We start from the raw sequence: 13,464 nt of genomic DNA on the forward strand, positions 1-13,464 counted from the left end.
AAACAGTGTGGAAATTGTGCCTCACCTTTTGGAAAATTGGTTCATCTTTCTTACCATAAGTACTCTATACTCTCCCACTCTCCTGGTCAGGGCATCCTGCCTTGTTCAGAGTGCAGATAATAAACTGATTCTGAGTCAAAAACACTCTTTCTAATCTTTCTGGGATTCTGATTCCCAATAACTCCTTTGCTTTTGTCATGCATTGCTCTGGGACCAGCTGAGAGTTGGCTGCTAGGTCTCAAAGGCTACATATAGGATTTGTTTTGCAAGTCAATGTAACAAAACATGGTTTGTGGGATCATAAATGCAATCCAAAGCCTGCATGTGCCTTCCTTCCCTTTCTTCTTCCACTTTGCTCAAGGAATTATGATTTATTTAAACCACAGTTTTACATATCACGTAAATCTGAGAGTGTGGTTTTAACAAACCGATATGTTTGCATAAGCGCTCTCTGCCAGAACTGAGGGAAGAAGACAAATCTTCAGGCTTCTGCTAACATTCATGACCTAATAAACCATGGTTTGTCTGAATCCGCCCATTGTATATTAGTGAACAATATGTTCACTGCACGGTCCCCCTAAATGTGCTCAACTTGAAGTTATTGCTAGTGATGTTGCCAAAGATCTGGGTGAGAGTATGAATTTGACCAGCTCATATTGGTCAGATGTACCATGAATGGAGTGTCATTTCCCTGATAAGTTCTTCTCGAGCTCAAAAGTTCAAAGAACATTCAGCACGTATATCAGCGATTTTCAACCTTTTTCATCTCATGGCACACTGACAAGGCACTAAAATTGTCAAGGCACACTATCAGGTTTTTGATAATTGCCAAGGCACACCATGCTGCCAGTGGGGCCTCATATCCCTATTGGCCTTACTAATAATGACCTTCCCTCAAATTCCTGTGGCACATCTATGGACCACTAGAGGCACACCAGTGTGCCACGGCACAGTGGTTGAAAATGGCTGATGTATATGATCAATGCAGTGGTGTAGCTAACCCATTTGCTGCCTAGTGCAAAGAACATTTTGTAGCTCCCCCCCCCCCCCGCAACGAAATCAAATTTAATTAATTAAATTGGGTCTTTTTTATTTGTTAAAGTGAGTGAGAAATGTTAGTTAATATTTTGAAAAAGCAAGGACATTGAGAGTTAGGATTGGGTCATGTTGTATGAATTAAAACTGTGTCATTATTTATTTATTTATTTATTTATTTGCCTATTTAATTTTTTATCCCACTTTTCTTCTGAAGGGCATCCAAAGTGGCTTACAACAATTTAAATATGTATACATGTAAAATAAAACTGTAAAATGCAATGTAAAAAAGCAGCAAACAATCACAGGCATAATGGATGAACATACAAGCACATAAAATACAATAATCAATAAAGCATAAAAGTATCAATAAAAACAGCAGGTGTCAGGCACTACAGAAGACTAAAATCAGAAGGCTTGCTGAAACAGAAATGTTCTCAGAGATCACTGGAGGCTTCTAAAAAGGGAGGAAACCAAAGGGGCCCTCTTTCAAACCACCACCACTCTTACTTCTGTAAGTGACCACAAATCTAAAAGGCATATCTAATTTAGAGCCCAATCCTGTGCCTGTCTACTCAGAAGTAAGTCCCACTCTAGTCAATGGAGCTTACTACCAGGAAAGTGTGTATATACAGTTTGAGAGGTGCAGGGGAGACAATCATAATAGCCAGCAGCTTACCTTTAGGAATTGAATAGAATACGGATCAATGAATTTCAAATAAATGATGAGATAATTATTATTTTTAAGAGGCCAGGCCAGGCCTGCTCTGGGTGCAACGTGCTGCTCAGTGCTCCCACTGCAGCTTGCCTTGCCTGCTCCCCTCTTTAGGTTGCTGTGCAGGGAACCCATCACAGCCAGCCAGCCATCTGAGAGCCCAATCCTATGCATGCCTACTTGGAAGTAAGTCCCATTATAGTCAATGGGGCTTACTCCCTGGCAAGTGTGCATATGACTGCAGCCTTGGAGCACAATCTATGCATGCCTACTTGGAAGTAACTTAGACTGGGCTGCAGTTGTAGGTGAGCACGGGTTTAACTGTTGCCCCCCCCCCCCCGCAGGTTCGTGTGCTGGTCCCAGCACTGTGTGGAAGGTTGCTAGCTTTTCCCTCCCTTCTGGACAATGTTTGGAGGGGAAGATCGTGGCGCCCAAGCCCAACATGACTGCCGGGGGTGGGGGGAGATTGCAGCCAGGTAGGCAGGGAGGAGGGGAGGCGAGGGGAGAACTGGAGAGGAGCGACATCAAGAAGTTCCCTTTTGGCTGCCAGCAGCGCGCCTGCAGTCGAACCTAGGCTACAATCCTATGTGGTTTCCTGGGAGTAAGCCCCATTGACTATAATGGGACTTACTTCTGAGTAGGCATGCATAGGGCTGGGCTTCTAAGTCTCTCTTCTGTATGCCTCCCTCCTGTGTGCCTGTCTGGAGGAGCTCAGTTGTTGCCCCCCAGCAGGCAGCAGAGATGAAAGTTCTTGTGGAGCGCTGCTGGGGCTCGACTTCACAGCAGTTGCGGAGGGCAAGCAGTAGCAGAGTGTGCAGTACCCAGCTGCTGCCCCCGCCACTGCCACATCTCAACTGCTGCCTGCCCCTGTCTGCAGCCCACTGGGGGGGGAAATAACAGCGAGGAGCAGTGAGTCAACTGTTGCCCCCCATCTCCTCTCCCCTGCTCCATGCCTGCAGCAGCCTCTCTCCTGTGTGCCTTGCAGCAGCCTGATAGTCATGCGTGGGCATTGTTGCCCGCGCGTTGTAGCCCCTCCCACCCTGTAACCCACACGTTGTAGCCCCCACCACCCTTTAGCCCGGTGCGCGTGCTACCCCCTGCACCTCCTTAGCTACGCTACTGGATCAGTGCATTATCTATGGCAGTGCTTCTCAAATTCCTGCAAGGGTGTTGGGAGCACTGTGTCTGTGGGAAAGGGCCATGACAGCAACACGATCCCCAGGATTGTGTTGCTGCCAGGGGGGAGCAAGGGTTTTTATGCTTTTCTAGGGGAATGCCGGCCTCCAGGGGGCATGGGGAGCCCTGCAGATGCCTCAGAAGGGGTTCCCAAGTCTCTGCAACAGTAAAAAAAAAACACACACAACTCTGCTTGATGACTTGTTTGCATTGATGTAGCATTGCCTTTTTAAAGTCTGCATCCACAGTTGTCTTGAGACAAGGACTTTAGTGAATTATGTGCATTATTTAAGAAAGTCAATTATCTATGTGAGTAACAATAAACAAAACAAAATCCTTAGGAACTTTTCCCATTGCTTCTTCATGGTGCACTTTTCTTTCAAGACACAGAGTAATTTGAACCATCTTAGAAACTCATTTCTCTTGTCTGGCAGAAAGCAAACTGCAACATTTCAGCCACACACTATCCTTATAGTGACTGATGGGTCAGCTCTGTAAGAAGTGTTTAAGCCCTTTCCTGATCTGGCCAACGTTTGCAGAGGACATCTGCAAATCATTGGGCAAATCAGAAAAGAACAAATTCACCACAGCTCTGCTCTCTCAAGCTCTATTCGATATTTCCTGTTTTTTAAGGTTACCTTGATATCTGACACATAGGCTGTTAAACAGCTGTCCCACGTGATTCTGATCATCCAGCTCTTTGATCAATTATCTTGTCATGATTAACCAATTTGGGGGTAACAGCCTTCTCTGCCCCCCTCTCCTAACAAATATGAATCCTTAGTAAACATTTCCTTCTGCTTTCCATGAAGAATGAGCCACAGGCTATCTGCATGAAAATCCATGCACTTGACTACTATCAGATTTCTATATCTAGGGATAGTCTTATCCCAGCAATGGGGCCCCTTCCTCTCAATTAGGCTAAATCTTATTAATGTAATTCTTAGCATCAGGTTGTTCTGAGCTTGGTAAATTGTCAGTGATGAATTGGAAGGGAACAGGATGGCTGAACTGAGGCTACTCCCCTTCTCCCACACCACCCACTCCTCTCCTCCTGGCTGATGTAATTTGTGGCTAAAGGCTCTCAGGAAAAAAAAGTAAAGGCTGGAACAAATACAAAATGAGACAGTCCTACAACATGATTTAGATCTACTTTGGTTAGATTTGCATGCATTTGCTTTGACTTACTGGATCATTTTGCTTTGCTGTGAAGGCAAAAGGAAGGTAAGGAATTTAAGTATTTACATGCCAGTGTTCACAATCCTCAAAGTGGCAAACAATTATAAAATCCCCCAAACATCACCCTTCTAAGAGGGCTGAATCAAGAAATCTTGGAAGCTGAGTTGGAGTACTCAGGTCATTGGGGGTGCTTTCCTTGATGCACCAATACCAGTAACGGCTCAGAGCAATTCTTGATAGTTACCATCTTTTTTTCAATGGCACTTAATGCATCGGTTTTGGGCCTTTTGATGGCCCTTGACCCCAGACCGTCACTGGATCCCAAAGCTGTCACAGCATCCACTGCATTCCATGGGGGAGTTTGGCTGCTGGAGTTCTCTCCAGAGTAAGGAGACATTTGATTCCTTGCTCCAGGGGAAGCCCCAGCAGTTGCTATGGAACAACACAAACCTGCACCAGTGATATAGCTGGTAAGAGTTCACGTTGACCCATGCAGGTGGATCAGGCCTGGAAGTGGGTTTGGATTCAGTGGGCACCACTGCCACCAAACCCACCCCTCTCCCAAGCCCAATCTGCCCACCCTGTCCATCTCCTCTCTGTTCCACCCACTCTACCCCATTCCACCACCTCCCTATTTACCTGCTCCGACAGATCTCCCAACATCTGCTGGCATGTGCAGGAAGACTCCAGCCTTCCTGCTGGTGTGCTAGCAGCTAGCACTGCTGCAAAGTGCTCTATGACTGCTTTACAGCATCCTGTGCCAGCATAACATGTGTTCAGCTGCCACATAACTTAGATAGGATTGGGCCACCTGTTGGCCAATCCTCAATGTCAGTCCAGTGCACTACCTTTGCAAATGGGAAATCAATACAACTGTGATATACCATATAAGTGGTTCTCAAACTTTTTAGCACTAGGACCCACTTTTCAGAATGACAGTTGGGACCCCTGGAAGTAATGTCATTAACTTAGAAGTAATGTCATGATCAGAAGTGACATCATCAAGCAAGAACATTTTTAACACCCCCATACAACAAAATCAAACCAATTAAGTAAATGACTACAATCCTAAACATACTTTCCTGGGAGTATGCCCCATTGAAGACAATGGACCTTACTTCTGATTTGACCCAATTAGCACTGTACTGTAAGTAAATTAAAAGTTAACAGTAAGTATAAATTTAAGAATTTATTTAAAACAAAAAGAGAACCCTCCTTACCCTCCCAAGCAGTTGTTGATCTTTTTTTTAAAAAATCCCCAGACATCCCAAAGGCTGCAATCCTATCCACACTTACCCAGGAGGAAGCCCCATTGACTATCATTGTTAAAAGCATATACATAGTAGCCTGTTAAAAGTACAGATGCATAATATTTCTCCAAATGCAGTCACATACCATGGTAGCATCAAGTCTAATGTATTAAAAATAAAACACACATTGAAATGAATGGGGACCCATCTGAAATTGGCTTGCTACCCACCTAGTGGGTCCCACCCCACAGTCTGAGTTGTATGATTGGTTTAGCCATTATTAATACCAATTAATAGTTACATTACTTACTAGATGGGTTAACGACAATCCCAATGCAGTTATACACATGCCATAATGATAATCCAAGCTGCAAATCTTGGCTATAAAGTCACACTCTTCTGCATTATGGGATTATCCACATTCACAGTTTTGATTTGGTCCATTATAGAGTTCACATGAACCATAGAGCTGGGCACTGGTGAATGCATTTTCCATTCTTTTGGAATGTAGATTTGGTTCTGTTTCTCATTTGCTTCTTTTTTTAAAATATAAAGAGAAACACTACCACAAACAGTATCGGTCATAGAATTGGATTTTGCTGCTCATGAAATGATAACAGCTGTTAAGAGGAACATGGACTACTCACTTCAGTAATATAGAACATGGCCTACACACTTCAGCATTCTACAATTGTGTCTACCATAGCCAGTGGGGAAACACACCCACATTTCCTTTAATCTAAACCATTTGTTGTCAGAGTAGTCCTAGATATTGCTGTGTCTGTTTTCCTGGGAAACTTCATAATGCAGATCTCTTTGTCTGCAAGCCATTTGGGAGAACTCTGTGGCAACTTGCTCAAAAGGAGGTTCAGACTACTGAAAAATTGTGAGAACTAACCAGTTGCCCATTTTAGGACACTGTTCCCTTTGTCCCTCTGTTTGGTATCAGTCCAACTAAACTCTGCACCATTTAATCAATGGGGCAAGATAGTTGAAATTAGCTTATATTCCATTCATTTCAACATGTAAAGTGCTGAGTTGTTGTGCATATATCTGAAGTCTTCAGCTGTCAAATTTCTGAACCCAGAGGCCTAATATGGGCGGAGCCTGAGAGGCACATGCCCCAGGTGCTATGTCAGATGCATGGTTGCCCCCAGGCTCCACCCAGTCAACTCCAGATTCTCCCTGGAGGGTGAGGCACTGCTGGCTTTATGCGCCCCATTCTGTCTTCTGAGGAGGCTCCTTGCATGCAAGGCAGCAATTTCCAAGTTCTCCCCAGAGGGTGGGGCACTTCTAGCTTCACACACCCTGTTTCTTCTTCTATGGAGGCTTCTAGCCTCCACAGGAAAAGGAATGAGGTGCACTAGCTGCTGCAGCAAGCTCCCCACCCTCTGGGAAAAACCTGGAAGTGACATCACAATGTCATGATGCAGGGATGTGAACTCAAGTCAGATGATTCAAGCCTGGGTTGCAAAAATGTGTTTTCTACTGACTCGTGTACACTCGAGTCACATGTGTCAATGACTTGGGCACCGACTCAGGTCTTGGTCCACTGACTCTGAAATGAGTCATGAATGTGAGCGACTCAAGTCCATGGGACTGGGGCCATCATTCAGACTGGGCAAGCTGCAGGGAAGTTCCAACCAGGAGGCAGCAAAAGAATAATGTTTCAGTTTTGCATTGAGCAGAAGGTGGCAGGAGGGAGACGGGAGCGGGCTATCTTGTCCATCTCTTAAGGAACCAATGATCATTGGACAAAGGCTTTTTCTCTGGACAAGTAAAAGGAGTAGATGGGGGGAGAGGTTCCTAGCCATCAAAGAGAAACTCATGGTTCCAGCAGGCTCATGGAATGATGGGTGTCAATGGGACTACTTCCAAGTAGAACTTGGGTCATACCGGTAAGCCTTTCAGCTGCTACGTGCGACCCTCCTCCCGCTTACTGCTTCTGCCACGTTCTCACGCAGTCCGTCCCAGCACTCCCACCATGCTGAGCTCAGGCACCTCCCAGTCCCTGTTGCTCCATGCCCTGGCATGCCTGGCACTCCATCTGAAGGCATGATGTGACTGGGGGGAGCTGTTTTGTCACTGGGGTTTGTCAGGAACCAATTGGAGCTTTCTGCACTGCTGCCTTCAGTTGAAGAACAGCAGAGCTTTTGTTTACCGATGGAATAGGGACATCAGGGGAGTGTTAAAAGAGAACTCACACACACCTCAACAGGAGCTCCATTTTTTCCACAGAGCTGCACCTGACACATGTATCAAAAAGACTTCTGACTTGAGTCAAATAGAGTCCCAAAAATGCTCTGGACAAATCCGCATGGCCTCCCATTAAGACTTGTGCATGAGTTGAGACAAAGGAGATGGAGACTTGGGGCTCGACTTGAGTCTAGCCGTGGTGGATTTGCACATCCCTGTCGTGATGTCACTGCCTCAGGCACTGGGGTGGTTCATTATGCCTCTGTCTGTACCTTCTGACATTATGAGTGTTTAGAACCATTCTCCTGCTTCTGGCCTATTTGGGATAATAACCAGGTCAGGGGAATTATGTGTGTTGAGAAGACACACACTTTCAATAAGTGAGAAATAAACATGAGAAAGGAAGGCCATGCTGTGAACCATGCTGAAAAGTTGCAGGTTGGGTTTTCTGAGTGAATTTCTCAACTTTGAAGAAAAAAAAAGTTTCTGTACCCACTCATAGGCTTTTCTTGAACTGCATATAGTCTGAGGGAAGCCCCGAAGTTTCAGTAAAACTACATTTTTTAGGGGAAGTTCTTTTGCACATATAGCACATCCTTAGTTTGTCACTGAGGCTGAAAATGTGCAGTATATTTGAACGTTCCTCTTCAGGTGAAGCACATGAGGAATTTTGTAAGAAGCAAAAAGAGTTTCAGAAAGACTACAAAAAAATGTAAGCAGTACTCCCACACCCCTCATCCACTGGTCAGATCTGTTGACCTCCTCCTGCTCAGCTAAACCATTCTAAACTGGTAGAATGGATTGCACCACTTTCGATTTTAGGTGGAGGAAGATCCATTTCTGAATACACTACGCTACATAATACATCCAGAAAATAAAAAACCAGCACAGCATGTTTACTATTTGCAGCAAAGATATTTTATTTTGTAGGTCGCCTGGTCTCCAGTGAGTTTCCTCAGAGCTGTGCCAGCTGCAGTATTTTGCTGGCACAAGTCCAAGGAGAGACAGAGGGTGGTTCAGGGCTCCGAAAGGAAGATAGGATACCAGCGTGCACTGCTGCTGCCGAGATTCCCCTCCAGGCCTGCTCCCTCCCCAAACTGCCCACAATCCTCCCCCAAACTGCCCACCACCACTGACCTACCTGCTCCCTGGGTGCCACTGGTGCCCTCCGGATGTTTGTGCCACTGGCCCTGAAGTACACGACAGCAGTGTGGCTTTTGTGTTGAATGTTCAGGGCTCAGGGTAGCTGATCGTGAGATTCCTGTAAACCCTGTAAAACTACTGTAAGCCCTAGACAGGTCTGTTATAAACCTAGTGGGGGAGGCAGCCATCACATTCCGCTATAGATTCTTATTCCTTCCACAAAAGAACAGATAAGTCTTCAGAGTCATGGCTAATTGGTTATTTGATAGAGGGAGACTAACACCTATGACTACATCATGAGACAATGCCTCATCCATATCAATTCTAAGGAAATGATATAAAACCAGACATGAATGTGGAACTTGGATGGACACAAAAGTTAAAGATAAATAGCCATCAAGATAAGGCACATTACATCTAGAGAAAATATGGCTCACACTTTCCCTTCATGGGATTTTCCTGAACAGAAATGTGTGTCAAACTGAAGTTAAACTCAGCAATTTAAACCTTCATAAAACAGACCTCGCAATAGCACTTTTATTGAAATTCTAATGAAATGTACAGCACGATCAGTTCTTCTCACTCTTGTCCAATCAAATTTAAATACTGCTGGCTCTTGATATGATCTACATGCTATCAAAACCGATGACCACAAATTAATGAGCACCCTAAAGTCTGTCACAGCCTGATGGGATAAAGCTAATCTAAATTGACTATATGCCAGGATTTTATGACACTGAGTTATTCCAAAGTTCAACAATAGTAGAGTAGAGCTATAAGCAAGAAGGCATTTTTGGAGCTGTGGGGCCTGTCACAAAACTCAGCATCTGATTAAGTTGTTTCAAAGAGCAGGTCCAGTTCAATAGTACATTTTGGGTTGTGTTCTGAGTAAGGGAGTCAAATAACCTCCTGGTTTCTGGGGGGGAAAAAAGCAGGTCAACTATGGCTAGTATGAAACAGAAGTTCCTTGTTTTAGTGAGCGATGTTAATTATAGGTAAGAGTTTTATAAACATTCCTTTCTGTTTGTTGAACATGGAATAACATATAGTAGGACAGTGGCATAATGAAACCCTCAATAAGCAGAAATAACTGTAGGTGTCTAATTGAACACAGATAAGAAGATAAATTGGTAGTTGAGAAGGTCATCTGTCAACACAAAATCTGTTGTTCAGAAGATGTTAAGGTAGACTGTCATTCTTCCACCTGCAATTTGGAGTGCTTGCATCTGTAGGCTCAAAGAACAAGCCAGCAACCTCAATTTGGGTAATCCCTGTTTACAAAATCAGAGGCCATATTTACATCTTGTAGTTTTTTAACTGGATCAACACATGCGTTTGTAGCACATGCCTGTGTTTAACTGGATCAGTGCATGCCTTGGTAGATCAAACTTGGAAAGAAATGAGTCAAACTGTAAGTAGATACAACAATATCTTGATATTCAAATAAAGGGTGCAATTTAGTTGTCTGCCCCTTTGTTGGGGGAGAGATGTGAAAGTACAGGTGGAACCTAATTATACACGGATTTTACATCAGGAAACCAGAAGTTGCATTTTTTAAGCTCTAGGAGCCAGTCTGAAACCCACAGAGGCAGTGGGTGGGTGGGGTACAGCTCTAGTACCTTTTGGAGGGTGAAAAGAGATGATAATCATGGATTTATTTATCCGTGACTTTCAGTATCTGTGGGGGAGGGGGTCCAAGAATGGATCCCCTGCAGATCCCATTTATCAAGTTTTAGAGAAATTTTCCCCCCTAGCAGTGGTTCTGTGTTCTCTGGGGGTGAATAGTTACCAAGCATGGAAATTGAACAAATAGAAAACTTCACCTGTTGATTTTTTCCTGATCAAACAGCTGTTAAATTTTTAAGTATAAGAAAAAAAGAAAATGGCAATTGTGTTAGAGATCAGTTCTATATTCACATATTCCAACTATAATCATAAAACCACTGGATACAGTAGACTATAAATATCTATACAGTATAAGACTGTACAGTATAAGACTGTAAGTATACAGTATTCAGTATACTATACTGTATATACAGTATACAATATATACTTAAGACACACTATACAGTATAAGACTTTAAGTATCTATATACTATAAGACTATACAGTAGACTATATCTTTGTTAGATTTATTAAATCCCATCTTGTTGTATAGCTGGCGATCTTTAAATTTGGAGGCTAGATATTCACTATTTATGGCACCTGCAATTAAACTTTGAGAAAGCCAAAAATGAAAACAAAACGCGGAACCACACAGTTCAAAAAAGGCCCTGTGGTTGTGGTTTGTGTTGTGTATTTGTTCTGGGTATGATGTTCAAAGGGGATATTCTCCACTTCCAACTGGCTGTAACCCATGTGCAATAGATTCTATTCAATTACTACGATCACAGAGCAAAACTCCAGTTACTTCATTGTATTTAACTTGCCTCCCAGTCATTGGAAAGGACACTCCATCATGTCTAAAATCATTTTCATTTTACTCAGAGCACTTGTCAGGAAAGGAAAAAAACAGGTAATAAGTCTCACTTTTTTCAGAACAGTTTAAGTTAATACAGTTTTTAGATTGAAAGGGAAAAATAGCAAAACCTGGATCTCTTAACATTGTTGTCCTAACACAGTCTTCGATTAAACCATTTGAATTTCTAATTGCCAGCCACAAACTTGTCGGGTGCTATCATGTGGCAAATTTAAGTAAGGGCTTTAAAAATAATGAACAAACAAAAGTGACGGGCACAATCTAGAGAAAGACAGGAGCGCCTAAATTCTAATGATTGTGGTGAGATTTACTTCTATGTAAGAGGTTTTAGATATGTCCCTTTGATAAGAAGGGCTTTTTTTCAAGGCAACTGTCGTTAGCTTTGTTCCTATGTAACAAAAAGATACACATTTTCTTTTGCCTCTGGGGTTACTGCAGATATGTAACAGCCCAATCCAACATAAACCCTTACGTGGCGACAGTGTGAGCTATGCTGTATTCCGTGAGGAAGTTTTGGCTGCTGGAAGTCTCCTTGGGGTAATTGGATATTTATCTCCTTGCTCCTGGGTGAGCCGCAGAAGCTACAATGGGTCAACTCAGACCTTCACCAGTGATACCACCACTGCAAGTCCCCATTGATCTGTGTAGGGAGGTTGGGCTTGGGAAGGGGATTTGGATATGGTGCACACTGGGGCCACCAATCTTGCCCACCTCTCTGGCCCAATTCGCCCACCCCATCCCTTCACCACCCCCCCCCCCGTTCAAACTCTTCCCCATCCAACTTTGGCAGGCCCCCCGACAACTGCTGGTACCTGTGGGAAAGCTCCAGGTGTGCCTCAGTCTTGCACTTTCACAAAGCACTTAACAGCAATTTTGCAATATTGTCAGCTGGTGGAATGTGTGCTTCACTGTCGCAGGCCCCTGTAAGAAATGGGCCATTAGTCAATTATCTTGTTCATAGAGCAGCAATGCAAAGTATTACATTTCCTAAGGACTGCATAAGTTTGGGCTGAAAGCTGTAAATGAAAACTACATACAACAAAAATGAGTGTAGCCCTAAGGTCAACTGATGAATTTATTTTAAAAGGCACCATTCATGAAAGGATACTGTTTTTGGCATGATATGGGAAAAACAGTTAGACCTTTGGGTTAGCTGTAGAGGGCGCTATTGATATTAAGTAGGTTGGAGATTATAAACTTTAGAGAGTAAAAACTACTGTGATAGTGGGAGTGGCAGAGCTGTCTTTTTCAGGTACTTTTTTACACTTGTTTATTTTTTTCTCTCTGATGCAGTATATGTCATTTTGAGGCCCTGATGCAAAAAGCTTGTGTTTGAATGGCAATTCAATCATTTCATGGATGGAAACCTGTTTCTGTATGCTGATCACATACATTGTGTTTTCTATCTGCTTGGGTACCTTTGTATGCCAACTGTTATTGCATATTTTTTTATTTTGACGTTAGTCTTGACAAACTGCACAGGCACGACTTTCCAACAGAGAAGCTGTTAGAGGGGTAAATATAATCTGGGCAGTCCAATCCTAACCTGCCCTGGAACAGGCAGGTCAAGTGCTGTATCCAGTACAAGGTTGGCGGTGGCTGGAGTGCAACTCAGAATAAAAGGATTTGTCAAAGGGGAAACTGCTGGTGCAGATCTGAGCAACCTGGTGTAATCCAGGCTGACCAGGAGGTTAGGATTTGGCCTCGGTCAGTAATTCTGAAATTGCTTTGTAAAATTTGACCACAAAATAAAGCCTTGAAAATTAGAAAACTATTGACTGTAGAGCTGATGTAGTGCTAAGAGACTGAGCTTCAAATCACGGGCTGGCTGAGCGGCTCAGCAGTGTGAGCATGGCAGATTTGCAGAGCAGAGGTTCTGCTCTGTGAACGCATGATGTTGTTTGAAACTGCCTGACCTCCGTGGTCAGTTCTATGCCAACGTTGAGGCCTCTTTCCAAATGCAAACCCAGAAGTAAGTGCTGACAGTGTAATTGTGTTGCACGTCATTGACACTTCCAGGTTCATGACCAGCACAATCAGAGGAAGGGTGTCACTCACAGGTGAATTTGGGAACCAGTGATGGTCCTGGCCACTGTGCTGCCCTGCAGCAAACCTGGCAGTGCCCTCTCATCATGTGACTTATGGAAGCCTTCTGAGGTCTGGGGACACCTCCTGGGTATTCATAAAGCCTTCTAAGGGCCTTAAAATATCACTTCCTGTTTTCCTCCAAAAACCAGAAGTGACATTTTAAGGCCCTCCAAAGGCCTTGCAAGGGCCGGGGAGGCTGCAGA

This window comes from Tiliqua scincoides, chromosome 5, assembly GCF_035046505.1.
Source record: "Tiliqua scincoides isolate rTilSci1 chromosome 5, rTilSci1.hap2, whole genome shotgun sequence".
Classification (NCBI taxonomy): domain Eukaryota; kingdom Metazoa; phylum Chordata; class Lepidosauria; order Squamata; family Scincidae; genus Tiliqua; species Tiliqua scincoides.